The sequence below is a fragment of the Helianthus annuus genome, chromosome 9, assembly GCF_002127325.2.
Source record: "Helianthus annuus cultivar XRQ/B chromosome 9, HanXRQr2.0-SUNRISE, whole genome shotgun sequence".
In the NCBI taxonomy this organism is placed as follows: Eukaryota; Viridiplantae; Streptophyta; class Magnoliopsida; order Asterales; family Asteraceae; genus Helianthus; species Helianthus annuus.
The window spans coordinates 157,782,231-157,788,101 of NC_035441.2; the positions used below are offsets into that span (position 1 = coordinate 157,782,231).

At 33.3% G+C, this 5,871-nt stretch overlaps 1 long non-coding RNA gene across 1 annotated transcript; it reads right to left on the minus strand.

The window, feature by feature from the left end:
• Positions 1-2,568: 2,568 nt before the first annotated feature.
• LOC118482188 lies at positions 2,569-2,832 on the minus strand. Its single transcript, XR_004867642.1, has 2 exons — positions 2,788-2,832; positions 2,569-2,757 (listed from the first exon to the last, which is right to left on the minus strand). It is a non-coding gene; the product is annotated as an uncharacterized LOC118482188 (long non-coding RNA).
• Between the last annotated feature and the right edge of the window lie 3,039 nt (positions 2,833-5,871).

A 5,871-nucleotide genomic window follows, 5' to 3' on the forward strand; every position in this document is an offset into this window, starting at 1 on the left:
TCCGTGCTCACGGAACTTGAAGGACCTCATTCGTTTGCTTTTATCCACCACATTTTCACCATTTTTCTTCCCTGGCTTTAAGCTAATTGTAAGATTCTTGAACACCCTTGTTTACTTCATATTTTTAGTGGTTAAAAGATGTATTATGTTGAAATCATAAGAACACTAAAAGACTTGAACTTGAATCTTAAACATAAAGCTTACATATGATGAAAACTTGATGATATAGTGTTGTTTAATGTATGAATGATGTTTGCTTGTTGTTTACTAGTAATATTGATGTTGATCACTACATGGAGCTTGCTAGATTGTGATTAACACATGATCTAGCAAGTTAGAGGATGATTATGTGTTAACACAAGAAGATCATCCTTATACATAGACATGAACTTGAAAACAAAATAATTTCTTGAAAAGTAATAAACAAAATGAGCTAGTAAACTTATTAATCCAAGATTTATGAATGATTTTCCAAGAAAACCAAGTTTAAAATATGATTTTTAGAAGATCTTGGTTTTTACTTAAACCTACACTATTTTTATTAGAAAAATAAGTGTATAAACACTTATGAAACAAGAAAAATACAAAAGAAATATTTTTAGAAAAATCATCCTACAAGTTGTAAATGACTAACTCCTTCGAGAATGAGATTTACAAACAAACAACCATGTTTTTAAGGGTAACTAAACCTACTAAATAACATGGTAAGTTACTACAAGTTTTTACAAGAACTTCAAGTTCATGATGTAGTGTGATTTACATGATCTAGGCTTGTGATAAGACTTGATTGTGTTGTTGATGTTGATGATGATTTAAAAGAAAATAAACACATGTTTTGAAAACATGGGAAACCTCCATTTTTAGGGGAAACTATGTCAAAATTTTTATAAATTTTGACACTTAGAAAAATATAAGTTTGGTGAAACTTATTCCCTAAAAATATTTACCAAGGTTTCCCTAATTTTTGTATAAACTTCAAGTTAAGAAATGATGATTTCTTCAAGATAAAAATTGATATTAAGTATGTATATTTTTGAGAAAAATATATATATTTATTGATCACCAAATTTTGTGCTAAGTGTATGTATTATGTATTATACGTGATAGTGTATTAGGACTTGAAAATACACTAAGTACTCCCAAGGAGTAGAAATACAAAATACACATACAACATGCTTAGACAAATACGAGAAAATATATTTATGAAAATATATTACTTGATAGAATAAATAACTTGGACAAGTTATGAACATGAAATGAAGTTTTGGACAAAATACATAATTCGGGTGAAAAATACAAGATACTTATATTTATTGTTGAGAAAATAATATAAGTAAGACACATAGTTAAAAGTATAAATTATTTTTAACACAAGAACAAATACATAAAAGATGGTGACTTGTACTTGTGCGATACAAGTCTAGTGACTAACGTTAATAAAACACGTTTAGGTCACGACGCTAGATAAGCAAAAACTGGTGAAGTTTACGGCGCAAGGAACGCAAAGTTGTGAGTTCATGCTCCCCCTTTTCTTTTAACTGTTTTCAGTTTTATAACTTCGGGGTTGAAATACATGTTACAAAAGTTACAATGTTTATAAATGGTATGATGGATACAAGAATTAAGGAATGATACGAAAAATGATACATGAATGATACGAGAAATCGTGTCACGAATAGGGTACCATAAGCACCATTAATCGTGTACTAAGACCGCAGAACAAAAGGTTAGATCTAATGGGTTTTCGGGCAGCCACACTCTTGGTGAAAACTAGTACCGAGTAGTGCTTTTGTGTCTCAGTCGTGAATCGACAACTACAAAAATGCCTATGGTTTGGTTGCTTCCTATGTCTTGTCACATGTTAATGGCCTTGCAACCCATTAACAACCTAGATACATACAGAAATACTTGATTTACACAAGAATACTTGATTTATACAAGAATACTTGATTTATACAAGAATACTTGATTTATACAAGATACATACTATGTTTTCATACAAAGTATACAAACGTTCAATACAAGAACTGCATGAATTCACACCAACATTATGTTGACGTTTTTCCAAAACTCACATGTATTTCAGGTAACTAAAGTGGATGTGCGCGCGGTCTTACTCATGCTCCTGGATGTTGTTTATGTTTATCCTTAAATAAAGTTGTAAACTTTCAGACAATATGTTGTCTCGTGATGTAAACACTTAATCTATGTTTTCAGTAACGTAATGTTACGGGTATTTGAAGTTATTTTTATGAGCATGTAGTATGTTTACCTTTCGTATGCAATGAGAACCTTTCATGATCACACCTCGTGCTTCCGCCTTAGAAAGGGGTGTGACACTTGTGAAGGTGAACGTCATCACAATCTGGTTCCGGCAGATCAGTTATAGCTCCAGTGTCATTGACATCCTGGTTGCCAAATATAGATGCAAACGATAACGAGTTTGAGGTAGAACTTTCTTTCTTAAGACCCTTTATGGTTCTGATCGCATCAACCGTCCGCCTATCGACACTCGTGCGGTGGTGAGATCATCACTAGCCCATGCATTTGCATCTGCATTTGGTTTGCTATTACTAGAATATTCAGCTACTTCCGCTTCTAAAGGGAAGAGGAGGTCTAGATTCTCTTCACACTCGTGGACTAATCTTGTAAGAGGTTCCGTTGTGAAAAATGGTTGACGAAGAGCAAGTTGTGTGAAATGTACACGCAGTAATCCACCCGTTTGTTTGTCATACTTTTTTAATATCTTGATGATACCTGTAATATTTTGACCCGACTCATTTGTACCTGCAAAATTTAAGGAGCTGTAGTTTTTAAGAAGCACCATCTCGCTGTGATGGTTTCAAATTCTTTCCGTATCGCCATCAATTATCTTTGCAGCTTTTCTCCTTCATTCGCTCGATTCTATGTTTTAGCTCCTGGTTAAATCACCAAATGAGCAGGACTGTTCGATATATGCTTTTCTCCTTCAGTCGCTCGATTCTATGTTTAAGACGCATTTCGCATTTCATGTAATTTTTATCAGGTTTTTAATCAAAATAGTTTTGTTTTCTTGTTTTAATTGCAGATTAAAGCAAAACAAAAACAGAATTGACTGAGCACAACATATGCTATGATACCACATACTGATCTGTTATGTATATACATAATGGAAAACATGAGAAAAGATAGTACATGTTACAGTAGAGAGACTAGTTACTGCAGCAAAGAGGGAAGTAGATGATATCTTCGTCAGATTGGTTGAGTTCTCATTTAGGGTGTATAGTTTATGATGGTATTATGTGTTCTTGATGAACACGAAATCGTAGGAGAGAGAGAAAAGGGCGAGTTTGATGATTGTTATGTTTTTAACGGCAAACTTCTTTTATTCCTTGTCGTATGTGTGACTTGAACCCAAGACATCCCCCTCCCAAACTCAAGTGTTTAAAGGTTTTACCTTTGCTAATGGACCACCGCCCCATTGACTGGTGATTATGATGTTGAGTAATGTGTGTAACCCTTTATCTCTATAGTTATCTCCCTTATATACACCTAAGGGAAAACTCTTGATTAGTTAGGAAGGATAATTATATCCATCAAACAATTACTAACTAATCTAATAAGGTATAATTAATTATTTTGATCTAGTTATATTATATAAATGATAATGATGGTCGTATAAATATAGAATTAATATGTATTTAATCTTACAAAAGTGGCTAGGGTTTAATTTATTTAATTTAATTTAAATATTATTAATTAGCAACTGCTTTGTGTAGCTGTTGATTGTACCTTTTGCATCAACAGAGTTTTGTGTTGGTTCTGTTATATAGTGTTTAGTGTTGTTTGTACTTACGTTGGCATCTGTTTATTGGTCTAAATTGGCGGTGGGTCCAGTCCTCTCCGGCCGACGGGTCACCACCACGACCATCTCAGGTCGTTTGTTGGATTCTATGGAAAAGTTATGCTTGATCTACTGTAGATGAATGGTTCTTTTGACCAATTGCATTTGGCCTGACCAAAAAGAATCCCTAGACTGCTCAAACCTACTCTACGGCGGAGTTGTGGTGATGCAAATGGCGGAGATCGACGGAAACTCTGGAGATGCTCATGTGATTTTAGGTAATTTTGATCTCAGTCGAGAGCTTTGTTTCATGTATTTTTTTAATGATTGAATAGTTGTTTGCAGTTTACATGGTTTCTTAATAGTTGCGCACCAAGTGTTTAAATAATTGGTTGATTGACCCCAAAATGTTTTTCTATTGACGAAGATGTTTTATGTTGCTCTGATGGCAATCGCTACAGAACCGCAGGTTACACAAAAGGTACATTACTCATTCTCTCACAATCAATCGATAACTTAATTCTGCCTGTTTTCCGGCTTTCAGACGATCCTACGGTTTGTAAATTGTGTTAGGATTTACTTATATATGTTGTTATAAATCGTTTAGATGTTACATCTTATGAGTTGTTACAAATAGTTTGGTTTTATTTGTCGTTATATAATAATTTTTGAGCATGGGATTGAATTTGTTTTGAATTTGGAGGATGAAGATAACATAGGGTTGTGAAAGTAGTCGTACGGTTTGAAATGAAAGTGTTGCAAATACTGTAGTTTCAACTGAGGTTATGAGTTATGATGATTTATGGTTTTTGTGAAGTATTTATTGATTATAGTGTTTATGTTATTTTATAGAGGCTTCTACAGATCAGGCGACATCGGAAAAAAAAAAAAAAAAAAAAGAGGTGGACGTTTAATGATCTTGACATCTATGCCACTATTTTGTAGTGTGTGTATCATGTTAAAGATGGTTTGTATATATGTCCTTGATTGTTTTGGTATATTTAGACATCTATGCCATTATTTTGTAGCTTAGCTAAGCCTGGGATGCTCTTTTGACTTTTATATACATGTTGAACACTTCAATAGTAATTTTAGGAAAACATTCTCTTTGGTGGGCATATGCAGTTGATGATCGAATTTGGATTTTGACATTTTTCACAAGTAGAACTTGTATTTTGGTGATTGAATTGAGATAAGGATTCAATTTGAAGTTTTTAGGTTATAAAGATAATGTTGAATGAATTAAAGTTTTTAGGTGCCGGAGATGTTGTTCTTTAAATTACAGAGGTACCTATTCTAAGTTTGGTTGTTTTGGTTCCCTATAACTTCCCACAGCCTACATTTTAGTTTTCTTAGATTCGGTTGTAACCAGGGGCGTACACACCTTATGCCTAATGTGGGCGGGCGCACCCCTTGAAAAAAAAAAGATGAGTAAATTACAAGTTTTGTCATTTACGTTAACATCATTTTTAGGTGCTGTCCTTTGATGCAAAAGTTGACGAGTTCTGTACTTTATGTTTTAAAATCTTGCATGGTGTGTCCTTTAGCCGTAACTCAGTTAGATTTTTTGGTTAAATATGATCATGTGCAAGTCACATCAGGGCATTCTTGTCATTTCACTTTTCAATGGGCTATTGTATAAAAAATTTTATTTAGGGTCTTTGTGCAAAACTAAAAAATAAATGCAAAAACAAATAGGATTCAATTTTTCTACCGGAAATACGCTCTATATCAAAAATTCAATGGATTCACAACTAAATATCAAAATCTCAAGATAATTAAAGTCAAATTAAAAGATTAGTGAGTCAGTAATATTAATTTGGATTAAAATGGAGCGTATTGTCAATTTACAACAACAATTAGGATACAAATTCAAGAAAACGATAGTCAAAGGTCTACAAAAGTCAAAATAAATATATAGATTCAATATCGAAGGAAATTAATATGTACAGATCGGAACTGCTGACGTTGTCCAAGAACACCATTTTACATCTTGAACCATCGCCACTTGGGTTTGTATGAAATCTCGAGCAGCGCTGCTTGGGTTT